Raw genomic sequence first — 25,283 nt, forward strand, 5'->3', positions numbered from 1 at the left:
GTTAGTTGCTGGAGCATCATGACTCAAAGGCAGCTGTAGCACTGAAGTCCCACTGTAGCCAAGGTGACCACAGCTTCTGGAAGGCCCAACCCTGGAGCTACTGGCATAAGTTACAATCAGTTCACAGGTGAAGTCGGAGAGTCCTTCAGCTATTTAAAGTGTTCATAACCTTGTCGAGAAGCCTTTTAACACTTAAAATGCTTTCAGAAACTTCTTGAGACTTGTGAGTTTGTTTACTTCCCAAGTCTTACAAATCTTGTTTTTCCTCCAGGAGGAATATTTCAATTCTGCGGAAACTGCTAACACATATCTGTGCTACCATACTGTATTGTGGTCTCTTTTTAACTTAAAAATATATTATAGATATTTTCCATCTTGAGTTATTCTTTCCAATGTTATTGTAATGGAATAATGATAATCACATGAAAAGAGATGATAGTTTACTTGATATTCTTCCTTTGAATGTTTTTAAATAAGTTTTTGATATATAATAAAAAGCTAGAATCTGATACATGTATTTATTTCATTGTGTATATTTATTGTACATGGCTATACATTACATAAATGCTACATAAGGGTATCGTCATATAAGAAGATATTGTCCATCGAGCATATTCCTTCTGCTTGTTTCTCATCTGTCCTCTTCATAATGGTGCATTTTGTTTCCCTAGATAATTTCATTTCTACTTTTACATCCCATACATATGATTTTATATGCCTATATAAAATCTAGGAACCACAAATGAGAAAGAACATATGATACTGTCTTTCTGCGACTAATTTAATTTGCTGCTATTTACATCCAATTTCCTGCAAGATTCAAGACTCATAACTTTCCTCTTCATGGCTGAATAAATTCTGCTGTGTACAAACATCAATTTTTTGTTATCTGTTGTTCATCTGTTGGACACACTGGTTTATCCCATCACTTGTCTATTATGAATAATACTTCAATAAATATTGATGTACAATTATTAATGGAATGTTGGTTTGGAATCTTTTGGATAAATACCGATTAGTAGTAAAGCTGGGCCATTTGGGAGATGTACAAAAGGTAGTTTTGTTGGGTATACTAGCTTATGGTGGTAGTTGTCTTTTAGAACATGAAATGTCTTCCTTCACTTTCCTGGCTTTTATATTTTCTGCTCTGAAACTTGCTGTTACTTTGATGTGTTGACTTTCATGTATTGTGTCTTCCTCTGCTTTTAGTAGTCCTTATTTGCTCTGTACATTTGGTGTTTTTATTATGATGTTAGGTGGAAAGGTTTTTGATGTTACCTTTTGGTTGTTCTACATGCCTCATATACCTGAGATGACCTGAACTGTCATCTCTTTGCCTATATTTGGAAACTTGTCTGCTCTGATTTTATTAAAAATGATTTCTACTTTTGGCATGGAATTCTTCTTTTACGCCAATGAATCATGCATTTGGACTCCTTATAGTATTCTGTAGATGTTTAATTTTCTATTTATATCTTACTATTTATCTTTCATTGACAAAAATATTCCAGTTCTTTTACTTATGTGTGATGCCAGATGCTCTGTCCTCCCTTTGGTTCATATTCTGTTAGGGAGACTTTCCATAGACTTTTAAATTTATCTTAGTGAACTTTTTATTTCCAGTATTACAGGTTGTTCCTGCCTCAGTGTGTTCATGTACTTCCTGAATTTCTTGTTCAGATCTTACATTGACTTCACCATTTCATTTGGTTATTGGGTTCTCCTGTAATTCATTCAGGGTTTGTGTCCTCTTGATTTTTTGAATATACTTATAATTGTCCTTTTGAATTTCTTGTTTGGGAGTTCATTTAATTAGCTCTTGTTGGAGGATATTACAATGGAATATATATATATATATATAATATATATATATATATATATGTATGTATATACATTATATATATATGTTTTGATAGTTTTGCTTTTTCTTGTGTTTGCTCATTGGGACTTGTGCAAACTGGGATTAATTTGTTAGTTTTTTTTTAACTTAGTAGAATGAATTTACTTTTTAAATTCACTTTACATCTAAATCACAGCCCCTCTCCTTCCTCTATTTTCAGTCTCAGCCCTACAAATTCCTACCACTATGCCTCCTCAAAGTGACTGTTACTTTTTTCAGTGAAAATGTTGACAATGTTCAAGATGGACGAGGTTGTGCTTGGGTTGAGGCTCTGTTTATCTGTCCAGTCTTGGTGCTAGGGAGACCAGGATCAATCTGCAGTCCTTCCATTTGAGCAATATATGCTCTGTAAAAAGTCACTATTGTGAAAATACAGTAACACTGAAATAAAGAGCCGACCCTTAAGCAACATTCATTTTAGGAAGTAAAAGAACATCAATGGCATTGTGCATACAGATATGTTAGTTATTGTGGGCATGAGCGGAAAGAAACAAATCTCGGTAAGAATAGTCATTGGAGGGGAGCAGAGAGGGAACAGGGTTTTTTGTTTTTGTTTTTTATTTTTATTTTATTTTTTTCTTTTTTTCAGAGGGGAAACTGGGAAAGGAGATACCATATGACATGTAAATAAAGAAAATATCTAATAAAAAATGTCAAAGTTAGATGATTTTAGATAATGTTTCTTTAAAGACTAAATTATGTGGTTAAAGATTGTAACTGATTTATGGAAAGCTACAGTACTAATGAAAGAGGCATCAGTGAAGGACAACTTTATCTAGACCATGAAGGACATGGCTATATAGAGAAACCCTGTCTCAAAAAACAAACAAACAAACAAACAAACAAACAAAAGACTGCATGCTATGTAATAAAAAAAGAATAGTCATTAGGATTGGGTTGATAAAGAAAAAACAAATAGAAAATGGGAACAGTAGAGTAAAGGGGGCATGGAAATGGAGTAGTTTTGGATAATGATAGAATAAAAATTAGAGGTAAATAAATGATCTTGGAAACCCAAAAGAACACCAGCTGTCCAGCTAGGCTCTGTTCTCTAGGAAAGTGTATCAGAACACAAAACAATATAAAAGGAGGGAAAAGGGAGAGAAAGAGAGAGGGAGAGGGAGAGAGAGGCAAAGAGAGACAGAGACACAGACAGACACAGAGACCTACAGAGACACACAGAGAGACACAAAAAAGTGTATAAATACACACACACAGAGAGAGAGAGAGAGAGAGAGAGAGAGAGAGAGAGAGAGAGAGAGAGAGAGAGAGAGAGAATGAATATGAATGCAGGAGTGTAAGAGAGTTTATGGAAATTAAACAAAGTGATACTCATGTATGTATAGAGAATGGCTGCTTCTGCTGTCTTGATGTTTCTTTTTTTTTCCTTTTTCTTTTTTTTTTTTTGTTTTTTCCAGACAGAGTTTCTCTGTATAGCCCTGGCTGTCCTGAAACTCACTCTGTAGACCAGGCTGGACTCGAACTCAGAAATCTGCCTGCCTCTGCCTCCCAAGTGCTTGGATTAAAGGCATGCACCACCACTGCCTCTGTCTTGACTATTAAAATTTCCACCCCAGGTTCTCAGATTCCTATCATTGTTTTACATTGTCCTTTTGGATTTCAGGCATGGATGCTAGTCTCATTACTGGGTGGTCATTCATGGGTCTGCTTACCAATTCTGACCATGCTGTGGGTAGACCTTCAGGGATGAGCTGTGAATTCTTTCCTCTGTGCATTCTTTAGTAAGGTTAGGTAACAGATACTGGCTCTGTCAGTAGGTAGACCTGCACAGGTTGTGTCCCAGACACTGGTTATACCTCTGGGTGCCTTTCTTGATGTTGGATATATTGTTGGATCTCATGTATGTGTTCCCTTCTAGAGTGGCTTCAACCAGGTTTCTGCTACATTGGATAACGAACATCCCTGGTTCAAGGATCCCTGCCTTCTGGTGGACTTATTTAGGCCTGTTTTCAGCACACCATTCTGAGACTCTTTATTTTACAAGTTTGTGGAGGACCTGAGACTCACTAACCGCTAACGCATCAGGGTTCATTTTACATGGCTACTCATTGCTCTTCTGGTACAACAGTGAGCAGAGTGGGTTGTCTCGCTTTCTGCTATACACAGCTCCATACATAGCTCCATGCACAGCTCCATACCCAGCTCTATGCACAGTGCTCTCCCCGTCTCTGTCTCTCTCTGTCTTCCTCTCCCTCTTCCCTCCCTTCTTCCTTTTCTCCTCCTCTTTATGTCTGTGATCACAGCACAACTTTCCCGAGTTTCTCTTCAGCATGGTCTTAATCAGTTCTTACACAGTCTCTGGCTTCTCCCCCTTGTTCTGCTTTGTAAGGCTTTCTCTTTTAATTTGCCATGACTCTAGGTATTTTTGTTTGCCTGTGACCTCTTTAGGTTCACTGTTATCTAGCTTTCCCAGTCACACCCCAGAGATTGCAGCTGACTGTACCTGTGTGTCATCTGCCACCATCCAACAAAATTGGAAAATTTTTGAGTTATGTCTTTTGACTGTAGAGATTTTCCTATGACTCGGTGTTTTTACAAACTCCTATCTGCCTGCTTTCCTCCTCCATGACCCACAGGGAGTATTCTGTATAGTTGTCATTGTCAATTTTGGCTTCTGAAGACAGTCAATTTATGAGCAACAACTTCCTTGACTTTGTATTTTTTCATATTTAATATCCTGATAGTTTCTATTTTATAAATACTACCACAGTTGTCTTGCACACTCACACTTTATTTTACCACGATTCTTTCCTTTAAATATATTAACCAAAAGTGGATGTGTTAAATTGTCTGACCTTTTAATTTTTATTTCCATTACTACATGGTTTACCTGGCTCCCTCCAGATCTCTGTAAGAATTGAGCTATGATGGGTCATATTAACTGTTAACTTGATTGGACAATTCAGTGTGTGCTTGTGAAGGTAGTTCTAGAGCTACTAAGGGACAAGACCATCCCTGAATGTGGACACCATCCACTAGCATAGACAATCTTTCTCTGGGTTTCTTACCTGCCCCCACTCAAGTGAGCACTTTGTTATCTCTAAGCCCTTCCACACCACAGAAACAACAAAGCTGTTAGACCATGGTTCATATCTGTAGCTAGACAATATGTCTCCTTTTAAGTTGTTTCTCACAGAGAAGTGTCACAGCAATGGAAAGTCTGACTAACATATATGCTAATGTAGTTCCACCTTTTTTATTCCCCTGATGATGGTCTTAGTGTTCTTTAGCCAAAAATGAACATTGAGTTCTATGTATACTTTTAGCTAAATAGATATGAATCTGCATTATGTACTTATTTTTGTTATTGAGGTTTGAGCCTAGGACTGTATACTTGCTAGGCAAACCCACAATTCTATTTTTTTTTTTTTTTTTTTTTTTTTTTTTTTTTTTTTTTTTTTTTTTTTTTTTGGTTTTTCGAGACAGGGTTTCTCTGTGTAGCCCTGGCTGTCCTGGAACTCACTCTGTAGACCAGGCTGGCCTTGAACTCAGAAATCCGCCAGCCTCTGCCTCCCAAGTGCTGGGATTAAAGGCGTGCGCCACCACCGCCCGGCCCACAATTCTATTTTTTAACTTTCATGCTATTACAAAAGCCTATACTCAACAAAACTGGAAAATCTGAATGAAACAGACAATTTTCTAGACAGATACCAGGTACCATAGTTAAATCAGGATCAGATAAATGATCTAAACAATCTCATATCCCCTAAAGAAATAGTCATTAATAGTCTCCCAACCAAAAATGCCCAGGAGCAGATGGATTTAGTGCAGAGTTCTATCAGACCATTAAAGAAGAAGTAATACCAATCAATACTCCTCAAACTATTCTACAAAATAGAAACAGAGGTACTCTACCCAATTTGTTCTATGAAGCTGCAATTACTCTGATACTTAAACCTCACAAAGTCCTAACAAAGAAAGAAAACTTCAGATCAATTTCCCTTATAAATATCGATGCAAAATACTCAATAAAATTCTTGCAAACTGAATTCAAGAACACATCAAAATGATCATTCATCATGATCAAGTAGGCTTCATCCCAGGGATGCAGGGATGGTTCAATATATGGAAATCAATCGACATAATTCACTATATAAACAAACTCAAAGAAAAAGCCATATGACTATCTCATTAGATGTTGAGAAAACATTTGACAAAATCCAAAACCCCTTCATGATAAAAGTCTTGGAGAGATCAGGAAGTCAAGGCCCATACCTAAACATAGTAAAAGCAATATACAGCAAACCAGTAGCCAACATCAAACTAAATGGAAAGAAACTTGAAGCAAACCCACTAAAATCAGGGACTAGACAAGGCTACTCACTTTCTTCCTACCTATTCAATATTGAAGTCCTAGCCAGAGCAATTAGACAACAAAGGAGACTAAAAGTTACAAACTGGAAAGGAAGAAGTCAAATTATCACTATTTGCTGATGAACATTTTCTGTAGCCTAGGCAGGCCTTTAATTTACATTCCTTCTGATTCAGTCTCCAAGGTAGAATCTTTGACATTTTAGCTTGGGAATGCTCCTGAGGCCACTGGTCAAAAATTCCAATATCTTCATAAATCCATTAATAAAAACATAAATCATGAGAACAACAACTGAAACACTTCCTTTGGGATGGATCCTGTGTAGCCAAGATTAGTCTAGCTTTTGCTATGTATACCAGGCTCGTCTTGAACTTCTAGCTTTCCCACAGATGGGAGACAGACTCATTCCACGATACTTGGATAATATCTTAGTTTTTTATTTTTGAGATTCTAATTCAATTACATTTTCTCTCTGCAAACCCTTTAATTTACTCCCACTCACTATTTTTTTTAATAATTCCATGGCCTCTATTATTTTTACTAATTTTTATTGCATGAATACACACACACACACACACACACACACACACACACAAGCTCCTTCACACAAACTCCTTCACCGGTTTTCTAATCTCAGGTGGTCAGCTCTGGACCCAATACAGATAGACATGAGCAATGCTAATTGAACTCAGTAGATTTACACTCTCTCTCTCTCTCTCTCTCTCTCTCTCTCTCTCTCTCTGTAACAATATTTAATGATGAGATGATGAACTTCAAAGAGTGGAGGACAGGAGGGGAGAGGGAAGGACTGAATGATGTTTCTGCAATTCTCTTGTATGAGATTGTCAAGTGTAAAATTATTTTTAAAAAAGATTTTAATACATTTTGCATTGTATTTTTTAACTGTCTACGAATTCTGCCTCACTTGTTTGCATGTGGGCATCTAATTTCCTTCATAGATTATATTGCTATTGTTGTTTTATCTCTAATATTTGATATTTGTGTTTTTCTCAAAAATCAATAGGGATAATTTGCTGCTACTCTTGGGACAGCACCATGCTGTTATGCTCAACCCAGCTTGGCAGCAGATTTTGAAGTCTAGTACTATCCTCCTCCCTGCTTTGTTCTTTTGGGTCTCAAGGTTACTTGGTATATTTTTAGTGTTTTGCATCTCTATCAATTTATGATTTTTTCCATCTCTCTGAAGAATGCTGTTGGTATCATGATTGGGGTTTCATTGAACCTTGATTAATTTAGCTATGCATACACTTTAACAATACTGACTTTTCATTCATGAACAGTGGTATTTCAATCTTCTGGTATGGTTGATAAAATTTTAGTTCACATTACTGATAGGTCTGAAAAGTTTCTTAGTGTCATCAGTCTTTTTTTTTTTTAAATCATTCGATGTTAGTGGATGTTACAGCTTTGTCAAATTTGAAATATAAATCCTTGTGTCATTTATGAAAAATATATGAGCAGCTAGAGACACCCTTAAAGATTATTACCATTAGTGCAGCTTGGTGATGTAGAAACAGGAAATATGACATAGTCTATTTCACCGGATTTCTATAAAACAGAAAATAATGTGTGGGCTAGTTATAATGTATGGAGATGTGTTCTTGAATATAATTCAAATAGGTGAGAACTTCCATTTTGATTAGGTTTTAAGGAAAACTGAAAATTCCTTCAGCAATATTATGTGTTATAAAAGGAGGTATTTTCAGCTGGATATTGAGAATGAATACTCAAGCTGTCTTTGGGTAGCACTTTCTGTTACAAGCATCACAGGGCATGGCTATGCCACAATGTCACCCCGTGATGTGCTGTAGTGCATAGCAGAAGTGCACATAGAGATCATGTTTACATAAATGATAAAGAATGTAAAATGTGTACCCATTGGTAGAAGTAGCTATGAATGTCATAAGTATCCCAATATGATCAAATTAAATGTGTTTTCTTCTCCATAATACTTTTGCTGGTTCTCCAAGTGCATCATTTACTCCAGTAACAGTCTATAAATTGGGGTAGAGAAGTTGGAATAGAAATGTCAGTCATAAACATTTGTGACCAAAAGTACTTTTTAATTTTGAAAATTCTTTGACCATTTCAAGTCATTTTTTAAGAAGACCATTAGAAGACCATTTTTAAGGCTCTTCCTTGGGCATGAAGCCAAATCTAGACACTATTGTGGATTCCAACAAGTGCTGGATGACAGGAGCCTGATACAGCTGTCTCCTGAGAGGCTCTGACAAGTACCCGACTAATACAGAAGTAGAGGCTCACAGCCATCCATTGGACTGAGTACAGGGTCCCCAATGAAGGAGCTAGAGAAAGGACCCAAGGAGCTGAAGGGTTTGCAGCCCCTTAGAACGAAGAACAATATGAACTAACTAGTACCCTCAGAGGTCCCAAGGACTAAAACACCAACCAAAGAGTACACATGGTGGGACTAATGGCTCCAGTAGTATATGTATAGCAGAGAATGGCCAAGTTGGTCATCAATGGGAGGAGAGGCCCTTGGCCCTGTGACTGTTCTATGCCCTAGTGTAGGGGAATGCCAGAGCCAGGAAGCCGGAGGGGGTAGGGTGGTGAGCAGGGGGAGGGGGGAGGGAACAGGGGTTTGTTTTTGTTTTTGTTTTATTTTATTTTTTTTTTTTCATTTTTTTTTGGAGGGGAACCTGAGAAAGGAGATATTGTAAATAAAGAAAACATCTAATAAAAAAAGAGATGTTCTAAGGCTTTTGGGTTATTATAACTACTGGCTATGCTTTTTAATTCCATTTAACTCAAACAATAGTCATTGCTTAGTTTTTAAATCAGTCCCATGATCTGCCTACTTTGGTATCTTCAAGGATCTTACAGAGAAATGAGAGAGTGAAAGGAATTAAAATAAAGTTGACTAGATTAGTATTAATGGGAAATAGAGCCTTAGCTAGAAAAGACGCAGTCAGCACGACCCTTCTGCAAAATTGAGCCATAATTTAGACCATGTTATCCCAGAAGAAATACATAAGAGATTTTAAAGGATTAATTTCTTCATCATTTTATTAAAAAGCCAGTGAATTAACTGAATGCAAATTCTAAAGCAGGTATATCACCACTATAGTTAGCTAAACACAATAAAAATGCATATTGTAAGATGTATATTAAGCAGTGACTAATACCATTGCAGACTGGTAATAAATGCCTGACAAATTAGTGAATAAAGCTGATATGATATATATTTAATATTCAGGTGCACTTGATATACCTGAGTAGGTAGATGGGTGATTATGAGCTGTGAAAAGAAACTCATTTACTATACCTGGTCTAAGAGTAACTTGGCATTAAAACAATCAATGGTATGTAGAGATCATACTTCTTGCTAGTAATTTTATCTGTCTTTTGTACTCATGTAAACACGACTACCTCCTTCTCCTTTGATCCCCTGCATTAATTTCTATCTCAGTCATTTAACATTTCATGGTAATATAAATCTTCATTTATTATTGTACAATCTCTGACCTAAAGTAGAGTTTCAGCTTTTTTAGTTTTAGAGCATTCTCATTCAGATACTCTTTGTTTCTGTCTCTCTCTCTCTTTCTTTCATGTAGGTATCCATGTTCCCTCTTATTCTATCCAAAATAAAAGTTTCTCAATTGCAAAAGGGATGAGTTCTTGCTACAAAAAGATATGCATACCTCTTGTAAGAAGGAATCTATTTCCTTCTTTCACTCTTGCCCTCCTCTCCCCTGATTAATCTTGTTTGGCTGTGTTCTCTCTGTGATAGTCATAGCATTTATAGATACTTGGTCAATGATGTTAGTCCATCATTAATCTTATTTTCAATCTTCAATATGTTCTTTCTGGCCTCTATCATCTGCTTTTTGCTTCATTTTGCCTACTTCTTCACAGTAACAATTCAAAAGGAAACTGTACTGCTGAATAGAGCAACACAGATTTATGGGCCTGTCATACTTTTAAGTATCAGGAAGTATACTTTTAAGTATCATTTAGCTTATGAGACATTTATTTTGTTTACATAACATGTATCCACATACACACACATATAGGCTAAAAGTACAACAGGAGAAAATACCATTTATACAATTCTTGGAACTACATTTATAATGCTGGGAAATTTTTCTTAGGACAGAAATCATAGCTGATTAATATGCACTTATAACAGATCAAAAGAAAGTTTCTAGGTTCACTAATGAAAATAATAAGACATCCAGAAACAAAATGAAAAGAAAATAATCCCAAGTAGATCTATCCAACTTGAGATATTTATAAAAACAGTTTAAACAGACATTTAATGACAGAATAAAGTAGTACAGTGACTACACTTTTAAACACAGGTACCTAGCTCTGTATTTTATCTTCCCTGTTCAAGTGATCTAAATTTATTAAATATCTCAGAATCTGAAATTTCTTCCAGTGCCATTGAGAAATCTATGTGCCTGAAAATTATCCTGTATATTTATAGATTAGTAATACATTTTCTACATCTAAATCGGTTGCACATGCCTATTACAGTTTGAGTGTGAAATGTCCCATCATATATGAAGGCTTGGTCTCCAGCTGGAGCCACTATTTTTGGAGAGGTTTCAAACTTGAGGAGGTATTGCCCAGTGGGATGAATTATGTCACTAGAGGAAGCATACCATGAAATAATATTCTGTTTTTATGGTTTCTCCTTTTCCTCATTTTTTCCTCTTATTTCTATTCTTCTTCCTTTGCCACTTCTTCCTCCTCCTTTCTTCCCCCTTCTTTCTTCCTCTTCCTCATTTGCCTCCTCCTTCCCTTTTCCTTCCTCCTTTGCTTCTTATTTCCTCTCCTCCTTCTCTTTGAATGAGCCACTTTGCTTCATCATGTGCTCCCTGTCACATAGTGCTCAGCTTCCCTTAGACCCATAGCCAGGACCTATTAAGTGAAGGCACTGAAATGGTGCATCCAAATAAATAGTTCCTTCCCCCAGGTATTACCCTAGAGTGGTTGTCACAGGAATAGTCTGACCAGCCTTTATATTTAGGCCTATCACTGAGGTTCCAAGAAAGGTATAAAGTGATGCTGTGGTTTCATATTCTTGAGTTGGTGACATTCTGTGATCAGCTCTCAACATCTCACACAGTAGCACTTTCTCTCATCTTTCTTTATTTAGATTAAAAGTTCTGCTCAGGCCTGACTACTGTTAATGGAATATGCATTTTTTTTTTTTACAAAGTACTCTTACTAGGGAATTTTTGTCCCTTTATTCCCACTTCTGCTTCCATCTTCAGCCTTTCACATTGTCTTTCTTTTCCATCGTCTGTCTTCACCCACTGAGTCATCTGACCAATCCTCTCAAGATTTTAAAGCTAAACAAAATGATCTAATTAAAAAAATATCTGCCATATGAAAACTTTGTATTGAATTACATCAAGAATGGAAGAATGTTGAAGCTTTAGAACAATCACATTTACATCCTTTGGAGGGCAATTAGAGGGAAGACATGAAGCCACTGGACTCAGACCTAAATGGTGAGTCAGTACATTAGCCTAGGCACATGAGTCTGTTGTTGACTTAGCAGTAAAATGGCACAGAGCACTTGCCTTAGCTGTTTCAACCAGATGCTGGGAATGAAAGTGCCTGGAAAGGCAAAATATGCTGCAGACATGAGTGATGATCAATGTCATCTGGTTTACATTGCTGGGGTGGGATGGCGAGGGAGCTCAGTGGCAGTAATGTATTGAAGGCTGACATCTGAGATCAGGGAGCTGAAATAAATAAAGTCCTAAGTTTCTTTAGGGTGGCAGTTTCTAGAAAATGATGTATGTTGTCAAGACAATCGTATTTGGAAGAGGACCAGAGCAATAAGTGGAAAATGTGGTTCTGAGTTGCTGAGACATTGAAATAGAAGGACCTCCAAAGTATCTAATGTAATATACAGCCTTGTGATTTAGACAGATGATGGGTGAGTCCATTAAGGTTCCAACTTGGAATATTCAGCAAAAGCTTCCTTAACAACTTCTTTTAATGTGTATTCCTGTGGAAAGTCTCCCTGCCATCTGTTGTTCAGTGATTGGAGTTACAGATAACAACAACAACAAAAAAAGCAAAAACATAAAACAAAACCAAAACTAGATGAGTAAAACATTCACTTAGTTGGAGCATTGAAGAAAATGGAAGCAGGAGGAGGACAGAGGGCCTGTCTGATATGAGGAAGTTTAACCACAGAGCCCAAACACAGGGCTAGATGGATTCAGCTGGGGCACTTATCAGCTGATTTGTTAGGCATGAATAAAAATAGCTTCATTTATTTTATTTCATTATCTCTTCTAATATTTTCTGAACATTGCAGACAAAAAGCTTCCTTTACATTCTATCCAGCCTAAGCAGGATCAACTTTTATATATACCTTTAAAAGTATAATGAAAGTAGAACTTTATTTGTTGTCATAGAGATTTAAGAAGCATAGCATAAACTTATTTTGATGTGAATATTAGTTTTGATCACCACATCACACTTTATTTTGACACAGTGACTGCCATTCTAAAACCTTAAGATGATCTTTCAGCTTACATATATTTAGAAGAATGCTGGATTAATGTATTCCTCCAACAAAACTGTCATGCTCTTAAATCACGCTATAAGCCACGCTACTATGGAGTCCGAGTTGGAAGCATAGTTTAGTGATCATTGCTTTGCCTCACTTCTCTCTTCAGATTGGACGTACTCATGTTATTACTATAAAATGATGCAAACAGAAGTATATAATTCTATGACAGCACAGTTGTGCAATACAGCATAGTTATCCAACCATTGTGTAAATGACTACTACCCACCATTTACAGCCATCTGCATAAATTTATATCAAAGATTTAGCTATAAAGAGTAAAGTTTAATTGTACTCAAAGATCCCTGTGTTCTTTATTTTGTCCAGTATTTGCATTCTTTACATCTTTACCTTTCATTTGGGAGACATTCCTGGGACAGGTGACAGGAGGAGATAGGGAGGGAAGAATAAAACGTTGACACTGAATGAACTCATATGAGAACTAGGTAAGAATTCATTGTATTTTTGTTGCGATTTTCCCATAGGTATTGTATTCAAAATGAAAAGGTCTTAAATTTATTTTCTGAGAATTTCATGTATGAGTACTGTGTATCTCCCTCCTTCTCTCCTCCTTTGAATCCTTCCTGTAACTGCCTGACTCTCACTCCCTTTCAAATTCATGATTTCTATTTTTTATTACACATACACACACACACACACACACACACACACACCACATGGTGTCATTTGTATGTAAATGTTTTAGAACTTATCTTTTGGTGTTGGATAACTAATTTTCAGCCTTACCTCTGAGGGAGACTGACTCTCAGAAGTTATTAATTTTCTGCAGGTTTTCTTTTAGGGCTAGGGCCTTGTGAGATTCTATCCTCACATTGGCCACTGATCAGCTCTTGTTTGAGCAAGTATACAAAATGAAATATTTATATGATGACTTTGTGAGAAGTTAATCACTTTCTATCATTTTTACTACATTATCTTCTAACACTACCCATATACATATATATATACATACATATTAATCTCAAAATGCATCTCATTATTTATTTATTAGGGAATTATTTGGATCCTTGTTAAGTATTTTGTCAACATTTGTCATTCATTATGGGCATTTAAGATTCGTCCATAAGCAAAGCAAATGAAGGCTACTGCCATGTTTTTAGTTCACATTCCAGCAGCAAAGGGTGATTGTAGGGTAACATACAATAAAAAAGGTCAATGAGTAAAACTTTTAGAGTCTGTCAGAAGATCACTGATGTGGAAATACATGGGGACCTAAGAGTGACAGACTGAAGTGACAGAAGACAGCTGTTTTAGGTATGGTAGTTCTAGTAGACAGTCTAAAGAATGTGAAAATGAAACAGGCTTAAAATAGGTAGGGATTACTTCCTGGCAATGGGCAAAGGGATGCTTTGTTGGTGGTGCTATTCTTGTATCAATCATGGACAGAGCACATGTCAGTACTTTGTTCATCATAGCTTGATGCCTGGCTTGATGGCCAAACTGACTTATGCTTAGGACTCCTAAAAATCAAATCAAATCCAGGTGGCATAGGAAAAGGAAGACAGACAGAGACCTGTGGACCTCCATGCCACCTACAGACCTGCCCTCCAGGGCCATAGACAGCCCCTTGCTGTCACGCCATGCAGCACAGATGGAAGATATTACCCAGGAGCCCGCCAGCCAGGTGGTCAGCCTAGAGCCAGAGCCACCACAATGTGAGAACATGTAGTGGCTAGATGGGAGAGAAAGAGAAACAGAGCAGCTTGAGCTTTATGAAAATATGGAACTGGAAACTTGAGGGTAGAGAGGAGTAGTCTGTTGTGAGTGTCTAGCTCTGCCACCTAGGACTATGGTGAACTCCTAGTTAGAGCTGCCAGTGAGGGCTGTGTCTGAGTGTCAATGTCCCTGGCTCATATTACCACTAGAGAACATGGGGATGCCCCTGGTAGAGAACAGCTGCTGGTGACCACATGGATATTCAGGAGCTGTGCATAACTGGCCCGACCTCTCATTAGAGGCAGCACTCTGGAGAGCAGGCCAGCCCTACCCATCCTGGCTGCAGGACTTGAAAGCAGGGCCTGGTACCTTACAGAGGAGCTGACCCTGGTGATGAGGTAAAGATATGGGGTTGGGCTGTGTGGGTGAGCCTTCCTGAAGGGTGTGAGTTTGGGAGAGCTGACCCTAACACTACTCATATGCTGTTGGGTGGTACTCGTGCAGAGGTGTTGTACCACCCCTGCCCCTGCTTCCCACCTCACGCAGTCGAGAAAGCTGCCCACAGAGTCAGGACCTCAGGAGAACTAGCTCTCTCCCTCACTAGCTGCAGAACCCAGGAGAAAGGGCCCTGCCTCTTGCCTGGATAGTACAGCAGAGCAGACCTTGGTGGCAGGAGACATAAGTGAGCCATCCTCAAGGGTAAACATGGGAGAGCTGGCTGTCCCATGGGAGAGCATGGGCCAATACCATAAGGTGGCATGGGCATAGGAGTGATGCTTCATACCCCTATTCCTCATCACCTACAGCAGTTGGCAGAACTGGCCTATGGGTCACAAGAACAGGTGAGCTTGCCCTGTCCATTACCGGCTGCAGCATTCCTAAGAGTGTGCCTTGCACCTCGTCTGGACAGCTCACTTGTGCTAGCTCTGGTATAATGGGTGCAGGTGAGCCAGCCCTGAGGTTGTGAGAGCAGGAGAGCTGGCCCTGCTTCCTGCCAATGGCAGCCTGGGGTGGCCTAACTAGACCTGTGCTGGAGAGCTTGCCCTGGTGGGTGGATAAGGGAGAGCCAGTATGCTGACATCCTCAGCTACCACCAGGCCCAGATCCAGGGCTTTGAATTAGCTCATCCTAAAATCTATATTATCTGCAAATGGATCAGGCAAATGAAAGGGCCAGTCCTGCTGATCCGAGGCTTCAGGATTTCCATGATACAGAGCAACTATTGTTGTCACTGTTGTGTGTATGTATGTATGTGTGCATGCATCTTTATATTATTTTGAGCAAGAAGCTGCAAGGGTGAATGGTGGACAAATATGACTGGACAGGGAGATGAGCAGGATTGTTGTGCTTAATATGCACACACTCACGAAGAATCAATAAAATGTTAAAAAATAGGTAGGGATTATTTATATGGATATTGAGAGAATGGTCAGTCTAAATGCCCCATGTGTATGTGGCTTATGTGTTTTGTAAATGTTTAGACGTAGTGAGACTGAAGAAGAATAGATGAGCAGGGTTGTACTGCATGTAGAAAGTGACATTAGGGAAAGAACAGAGGGTCAGGACTTCTGAGAGTTTGTTGGTGACTTAAATAAACTGGGCTTTCATTCAGCGTAGAAGGTATGTTTACCACAGGGTGTTGCACAGAACATTGTTGTGACCTTCTGAGAGAAGAGCTCTTAAAGGCAAATTGTTAAACCAAATAGAATAGCATCCATTGCAGAATCCAAGCCATATGGTAGTGCTTCAGACCAAGACAGTGGTGATGGTTGTGGGAAGAAATACTGGGATTCTCAATGGTTTTGAAGATTGAAGCAAAAAAACCTGTGTAAGCTTAGCTTTGAAAAGTGGGAAGGCACAGATGTCCTTGGGCTTTTCTTCTTGGACAGGAAAGGAAAAGTGGATATCAGTTAATGAAAGACACTCCAACCGAACAAGTTTAGAAATGGGATAGTTCTGGCATTCAAGTTTTTACAAGATGGACTGTAACAGCAATGTCCATTGTTCATGTATGGGAGATATTAAAAACATAGATTTATATCTCTAGCCAAATTACTGTTCAATAATAATATGGGACATTGGAAATCAGTTAATATTCTTCTACATGCTCTATTTTCATCTCTGAAATATTGCATCTTATTCTTAATGTACAGTTCTGTTATTTTACAAATATGAATGAATACAGAATTTATCAATTTACTCTTTTTTTTTTGGATTTTCGAGACAGGGTTTCTCTGTATAGCCCTGGCTGTCCTAGAACTCACTCACTCTGCAAACCAGGCTGGGCTGGAACTCAGAAATCCGCCTGCCTCTGCCTCCCAAGTGCCACCACGCCCGGCTTCAATTTACTCTTGAAATGAATTACTACTCTTTGAGGCACAGCTCCATATACCTTTGAACATCTGAGGCTATCTATGATGATACAATGCCCACGTTTTAAGGTAACTGAGGTTCCTTTGGGATACCTTTTTACTAAAGGTTCATTGTGATGAGTTTATCATTATTATGAGAAACATTTGAACCATTAGGGAAAGTTCATTACTCTCATTCTAAAGCAATACAACTGTCATGAATAAGTATTTAATTTCACAGAAACTATAGGGCCATATATCCTATTAGAAAGCTTTTTTACATAAATTGTGCGGCAGAGACCTCTTGACATGTAAGTGGCTCATTCTCATCGTTGGAATATAGAAAGGTTAGTTGAAGCTATGTATTTGACATGGCACTAGACACATTCCATTGTATTAATTAATAAACATTTACTTGAGTTGCATTAAACAAGGCCATATATAGTATTCTGATTGTGATTAGTATTTCTCTTCTGGTTTTCGTGACAAATGTTTAGACCATATCATTGTGGTATACCCCTTGATTTTATAGCCTATCCAATTTTAGGATAAAATTCCCATGTTGTTCCCATCGACTGATTCCCATGTTGTTTCTCAATGCATAAGAACTTCCTTAGTATCTCATTGTGGATGACTATATCACTGAAGCAGTTGCAAATGCTTAAATATAAATCACCTACATATATCACTGTGTTTTTCTTCTTGTACGTACTTCCATCACTAGCCAATGATGAATAAGTATTTAACACCCAGAAACACAGAAGTATATTTACTTAACTTCTGAATAATTATGACTAAAAGTTAACATGTAAAAGGAAATATTTAGCTCATAGAAGAAATAATCAGTGTGGAAACTTTGCTAGAGCCATTTTAGAAGACAGAGTAGATCCATGTTGGATTAGCTTTCAATAAACTATCTGGATTCATAACTACAGAAAGCTGGAAGAAGGAAAAGACATTGGCATTTTGGGACACTTGGGATGTAGCTGATGTGGTGCACTTTATGAGTATTAGTTTACAGATTTTCAGAGTACCCCAATGAATGTAATAAAGGCATTAGTGCCAAGACAAGGATGCAGAAGCGATGAAAGCATTTAGACATGTCCTAAGTATAATAGTGAGAAAGTGAGAGATCTGAGATTACACCTAAGTTTCACTTACATCTTATTTGGTCTCAGTTCTCTTATTTTATAATTGAGGAAAATAGAGATATTTAATGAATTTACTGTCCATCAGGGAGGTGATCGATAGCAGAATGTTAGTTACAACTCCTGTTTTTTATATATTCCTGTCTCCCACACTAGCCTTTCATGTTGAAAATGCAGCAAGTTTACAGTACCTGGTGGTTTGCAACATTTTAGAATTATAGGGAGTGTCACAACTTAAATTTCATTGAAAAAAAAGATGACCCTGGGTTTTAAAAATAAGAAAAGGGTTCTTTTTTTTCTTTTTGAAAACTTAGCTCTGTGATTACTTCTTCGCCTGTTTTGGGTGTGTGGCTCCTTCTTTTTTGGCCTTTAAGCAAGGCTAGTATGTTGGCAATACCTTTTCCTTTAGAAGGAAAAGACTGTAGCAACTTGTGATGATGGTAAATAAACTTTAGTGAAATATTTCAAACTTTACATAGGGGACTTATACAGTCAGCACAGAATTATACACTGCCTGTCAGCCACACATCAGCTCTTATAAAGGTCTAGGAATCTAAACTTAAGTGAAATAGAACATCTACATTTTAGATGTTCTGTAGCTACTCAGAGTGGAAAACTCATGCAAGTAAATTCTAATCCTTCCGAAATCAAAGGGAACACAGCAACTCCCTCTCTCAGGGATAGGGTTAGTAAAAATATAAAAGAAAATAAAGAAATTTAAAAAATCCATGGGTAGACAGAGGTTGTTTAGATTGTTGGCAGCCTGAGCTCTGCACCAGCAGGGAGGCTGCGAGAGACCAATACAGGGAAAGAAAGTAGTTTGACATTTGCTCTTAAATTCTTATCTGCCTTTGCAGATAACACCTGCAATGATACCTAAGGCCTGACTGGTTACCATGGGAACTGGCATCCACACCATGCAGAGACTTCTAGTACCCACATCTTGATGAGTCTTGGATGGTTTCTAGATATCCTCACTAGCAGCAGCAGCAGCAGCAGCAGCAGCAGCAGCAGCATCAAGAGTATAAACTTACAGACCAAGATAATGACATATGAGGTTTCATAGAATAACCAGTTCTCAAAGAACAAAGGAGAGAAAAAAAAACTCAAATAGAGATTATAGAAACTATGTAAGTCATGAGTGTTAAAGGGAAGAAAATTTCAGATAAACCATAAAACATGATAAAAACTCAAGGTAAAATATTAGCATTACAAGAAATATTATTTGGTATTATAAGTAAATATTTAAAGTGAACCCAAAAAGTTGGGTTAGTAATAGAATGAATACATCTTAGAAAAACAAACTAGGTCACTGAAGTTATCAGAATTCTTCTAGGAGGAAACAGGGATATCAAAAAAATTTTGCATATATATATATATATATATATATATATATATACATACATATATATCTCAATGAGATGAAAGAGAACTGAAGGCCAATGTCTAGAAAACAAGAGTTTCAGAAACCAGGTTGGCTAGATGGCTCAGCAAGTACAGCCTCCTGCCTGGTAACCTGAGTTTCTTCCCAGGGATTTAAATGGTAGAAGGAGAGGACCCAAGTTGTACTATGACTTACACATGCACGCATACAAAATAAATCTAAAATTAGGGCTTCAAAAATTTAAAGAACACTACATACAGAGGAAATAAAATTTGAAAAACTGTTTTCAGAACTTAAAAACCTATAGAAGTGATTAAATTGTTTCATTATTTCATTGAGAGCTTTGCATAACATTTTGATCATATTCACCCCTCCTCCACTCTTTCCAGATCAGTCCCCTTCACTACCCACCCAACTCTCTCTCCATTTTTCCCCCATAAAACTTTCAGCCTGTGTATGTTCTTTGGTTGGTGGTTCAGTTTCTGAGATGCCCAAAAATCCTGATTAGTTGATTCAGTTGGTCTTCCTGTGGAGTTCCTTCTGCAATCCTTCTTCCTACTCTTCCCTAAGAGTTCCCAAGCTCTATCCACTGTTTGGCTGTGAGTGTATGCCTCTTTTTGAGTCAGTTGGTAGGTGGGGGCTCTCTAGACAATTATTTTGTAAACAGAGATGACTTAAAATATTGTGCAAGATACATTACTAACCTTAGGTAGCCCATTTACCATTTGACAGACAGTGTGTTCTACATAAAAAGAATGAATCTGTAAAGCCAAGTGGGATATTGCAGATCTTTTATGGACTTGTGCCTCTTGATTGTTTCCAACCTTGAAATTAATAACAAAGCCTAACCTGGGAGATGTCTTAGAGTCAGTACCTAAGAAGTGACAAGCTGACGTTGGTGTTAGCGCTGAATTTAAGATTTTTATTCCTAACCAATTTATGCAAAAATCCCCAAAAGAATGTGAATATGGGTCTGATGGGTTCCAATTTATACAAACACCACTGAGTACAAATGGTAGAATTCAATTCAAAATTAGAATTCAGAAATATATACTGTATGTCCCAGCAAGATTAGATAGAGTTCTTTTTCTTCATCAAGTCAGTGGAGCAAGAGATGCCAACATGCAGATACTCATAAAGACCCTGACTGCAACACCATCATTCTTGAGGTCGAGCCCAGTGACACGATCTTAGAATAAGATCCAAGACAAAGAAGGCATCCCACCTAACCAGCAGCAGCTGATCACTGCGCACTGTCCAACTACAGCATCCAGAAAGGGTCCACCTTGCACCTGGTGCTGCACAAAAAAAAAAATCAAGTCTAAGAGGAGAAATAGGAATATCAGTTACTGGTTAAGTGCTTGCCTACCATGAGTGGCACCTTATGCCTAATTATCAGCACTGAGGGAAAGGGATGCTGGGGTTCATTACTAGTGCAAAATCATTTATTTGGATAAAAAGTTAAAAGACTAATAATAACAAGTGGACAGCTGGTGAAGCAACATGTTTCCTTATAATGTTACTAGAAGTGTGAAGTGATATTAGGATTTGTTTGTTATTGTCTTGTAAGAGGAACATTCACATATCCTTAGAGCCTTCTATTTCTAATCCCAGGCTTATTCTTAGAGATACTTCTTATATACTTTGTATAGGAAAATAGGCAAACAGTCATAGAACGTTCAACATAGTAAGAAATCTGGAAATAATTTAGATGTCCATTTACAGAATGGATTTCATTATGCTCCTGCAATGGAATATTTGGTAGTATTCAAAGTGATAAGGCTACAGCTCCAAGCAAGAATGTTGATCAACTTTAGTGATATAATATTGGATGAAAAGGATATTCTAAAGGATTATATAAATGTAATAGAGCTTTATAAGTTGCTATACTAAATATAAATTATTTACTTTCCTTCATACTATGTGTGGATTTAACAAAGTTTTGTAAAAGTGTGTTTATATTTGTTATTTGTGTTTATATGCAAACCCACATATGGATATAATTATATATATGTATATATATGTGTGTGTGTATATGTATATATATGTATATATGCATGTGTATATTATATATCTATGTAAATATATATATTTGTATATGTATATATTTATATATATGTGTGTATATTATATATCTATGTAAATATATATATTTGTATATGTATATATTTATATATGTGTGTGTATATTATATATATGTGCCCATAGACACTAATATATACATATAAGTACACATTTATAAATGCATAAAGCCAAGGTAACCTTTCATACAATTCAGAATGACATCCAATGATAGTGGTGCTCAGGAGGCAGAACTATAAATAGGCTCCAAAGTAACTGCAAATTGTCCCAATTCTAGTTCCTATTTAAAATAGTGTTTTGATCATGGGTATGGTAGTGTATACCTGCAGTACTAGAACAAAGAAGGGTAATGAAGGTCAATTGTACATTCTAGGCCAATCTGTGTAGATCTGATATTTTGTCTCAAAGCTGAACAAATCTAATACTGGTTTTGAAATAATATATTACTAAAAGGAATATAAACAACAATAGGAAAATTTAAAAGACCATAGAAAAACTAGTACAGATGTCATACCATTATGCTTCTCTGCTTTGGAACCTTTCATTTTGATTTGACACTTAGCTATGCGATGGATATGAGATTACTAGCTTACCCAGTTAATAAGAAATTGCTTAGTATCATTCTCATGCTTTATCAATGACAAAAGATTTTCCCTGACTAAAAATGGAGTAATTCAGTCATTTCCTATAAGAGTTTTCATAGTGAGTTATAATCTTGTTAATTTTTGGAGATAAATATTTAGTACAGTGGTATGTTGCTTACAAGTTGGACCAGTATTCCTTCTGAGAAAAGACTATCAAGTTTTAAGATGGTAATTATATTCATGCCTTGATTCGTAGACTCTCTGAGCACTGAGTGAATACACAGTTGGTTACAGACCATGTTTGATTTGTGAATCAAAATGTGAGTAGGTCTTGGGTTACACTATCAAGGACCTCAGCCTTTGATGGTGCAAACAGCAATTGGTAAGTATAGTAGAAGTGCTGTTATCATAGAAGAACATGGCTGACAGGGAACCCGCATCATTAAGGAAGGTCCAGGCAATGGACAAAGCAAGTAGGAAAAACTGTCTCACTATTTTTCATGGTATCCGTACACAGGTACTTAATAACATTTAAAATGCAGTAAGTTGAATTTTAGTTCATTAAGTCAGCTTTATTTCATTTGTTCAACTAAGATTTTTGGGTCTCATAGTCATAGCACTTGGAATAATAGTATCAATAAATCTGTGCCTCTGTTTTATAGTGAGTAGATAGAATCTCCTTTCATGAGGATTTAATGACTTTATTCATGTAACAATATTAGAATAGAGATAGAAGCATTTTTAAACTAGTTATTCCCACTGACAACTTATCACAACCCCAAGTCACCTGGGGAATGGGAAACCTTAGTTGAAAAATATCTTCAATCTGATTTGTTTGTAGCTATGTGTGTGAGGAATTGTCTTTTTTTTTTTTTTTTTTTTTTTTGGTTTTGTTGAGACAGGGTTTCTCTGTGTAGCCTTGGCTGTCCTGGAACTCACTCTGTAGACCAGGCTGGCCCAGAACTCAGAAATCTGCCTGCCTTTGCCTCGCCACCACCCCCCAGCTGAGCAGTAAATACTTTTAACCACTGAGCCATCTCTCCAGTCTCCCTGAGGAATTGTCTTGATTGATGATTGATGTGGGGAGGGCCCAGCCCATTGTCCTTAACTAGGTGGCTTTGACTCTGTGAAAAAGCTAGCTGGGAAAGAGCTAGTGAGAGAGCCAGGAAGCATCATTAAGTGGCTTCTACTTTAGTTTCTTGCTAGAAACTAAACTTCTTCCTGTCTGCCATGACTTCCCTTGCTGATGAACTATTGCCTGCAGTTTAAGTGTAAATAAAACTTTCCTTTATTTAAGTGTCTTCTGTTCGTGATGTTTATCTTAGCAACAGAAAACAAACTAGACCACTGCTTGATTCTGCCATCACCCTGTCTATACAAATAACTACAAATCTTTCTATCAACTGAGATGTCTTCCTTGTATGTATTTTTAATCAGTTTTTCATAAGAATATAATTTTACATTTTCCTAGAGGGGATTTTCAGTCATATCTCTGAGTTTTTTTACTGTCCAACTTTTTTGGGTTGTCACTGACAGCAAAATAATTTCTGTGTTATCTATTCTGCATTCTAAGGGTTCAAAAGTCTACGTTATCCAGCTATCCAGCCTTATGTCTTGCTTCTCTGCTCCCTGCTCCAAATCTTGGTTGTATCTTGCATAAATATTTAAAGCAGTCACATGTGACTAGGTTCATTTATATTCATGCATTTACCCTTTCCAAAGCACATTCTTCCCTACTGCTATTCTATGGCCCACACTTCCCCCACTATATATAATTCAGTATGTATTTTCTGTGCTAAAATCCTATGCACTGATTAGAAATCAGTTACCATATGAAACTTTCCTTTACATAAAATGAATTTTGCTTTTACTTTCAAACTTTTATTATTATAATTATTGTTTCTAATGAGTTATATAGAAAAATGCATGGTTGGATGGATGATTGAAAATATGGAAAACTGAAAGGATGGATAAAGGACACAAAATATAATATAAGCACACTTGGATAGCTTATAAGAATATTTTAATATTTTTAGGTACATTTCAGAAGCACCAAAATACTTATTGTTTGGTTAATACATTTGAAACTACATAGGTTCGAAATGAATAAGTCGACCTGTTTTCAGAATAATTTTTCTGGATTGAACGCATGTCTCAGTGGTTAAAAAGACATGCTGTTTGGCGAGATGGCTCAGTGGGTAAGAGCGTTGACTGCTCTTCCTGAGTTCGGATCCCAGCAACCACAGTTCGGCTCACAACCACCCATAATGAGATCTGACTCCCTCTTCTGATGCGTCTGAAGACAGCTATGGTGTATTACACAGGAGCGAGCAGAGCCGTCCTGAGTTCAATTCCCAGCAGCCACATGATGGCTCACGGCCATCTGTACAGCTACAGTGTACTCATACACATAAAATAAGTAAATAAATCTTTAAAAAAAATAGAGAAAGGACCCAAGGAGCTGAAGGGTTTGCAGCCCCGTAGCACGAACAACAATATGAACTAACTAGTACCCTCAGAGCTCACAGGACTAAACCATCAACCGAAGAGTATACATGGGGGGACTCATGGCTCCAGCAGCATGTGTACAGCAGAGGATGGCCAAGTTGGTCATCAATGGGAGGAGAGGCCTTTGGTCCTGTGAAGGTTCTATGCCCCAGTGTAGGGGAATGCCAGGGCCAGTAAGCAGGAGAGGGTGGGTTGGTGAGCAGGGGGAGGAGGGAGGGAATAGGGGATTGTTTTAGAGTTTTTTTTTCCTTCTTTTCATTTCTTTTTCTTTTTTTCTTTTTTTTTTTTTTGGAGGGGAACCTGGGAAAGGAGATATTGTAAATAAAGAAAACATCTAATAAAAAAATACAAAAAATAAAACAAGACATGCTGTTCTTGTTGAGGACAAGAGTTCAGTTACTAACACCCACATCAGGCAGGTTACAATAACTTGTAACTCCAGCTCCAGAGGACTTGGCATTCTCTTCTGCCATCTATGTGCACTGACATACCTACAAGGATACACATATGTAAAATTTTTTAAAAATACATCTTAACAAAAAAGGGGATTTGAGAGATGGCTCAGTGGCTAGGTGTGCTCTGTTCTTGTAGAGGACACAAATTCTGTTCTCAGTACCCATGTATGGCAGTTCCTACCCATAGCTTCAGCTCCAGAGAGATCTGACACTTCTGGCCTCTCTGGGTCCTACACTCTTGCACAAATCCACACTCACCCATTTACATATATATATATATA

General features: G+C 37.4%; 1 protein-coding gene and 1 non-coding gene across 6 annotated transcripts in view; both read left to right on the forward strand.

Annotated features, from left to right (window-relative positions):
• Nucleotides 1–25,283, forward strand: part of Dlg2 (discs large MAGUK scaffold protein 2) — a 1,953,494-nt gene that overhangs the window by 284,172 nt on the left and 1,644,039 nt on the right. The gene's annotated exons all lie outside the window — the stretch shown is intronic.
• Nucleotides 14,157–14,298, forward strand: LOC116104340. The gene has a single exon (XR_004123846.1). It is a non-coding gene; the product is annotated as a small nucleolar RNA SNORA48 (small nucleolar RNA).

The sequence above is a fragment of the Mastomys coucha genome, unplaced genomic scaffold (assembly GCF_008632895.1).
Source record: "Mastomys coucha isolate ucsf_1 unplaced genomic scaffold, UCSF_Mcou_1 pScaffold21, whole genome shotgun sequence".
In the NCBI taxonomy this organism is placed as follows: Eukaryota; Metazoa; Chordata; class Mammalia; order Rodentia; family Muridae; genus Mastomys; species Mastomys coucha.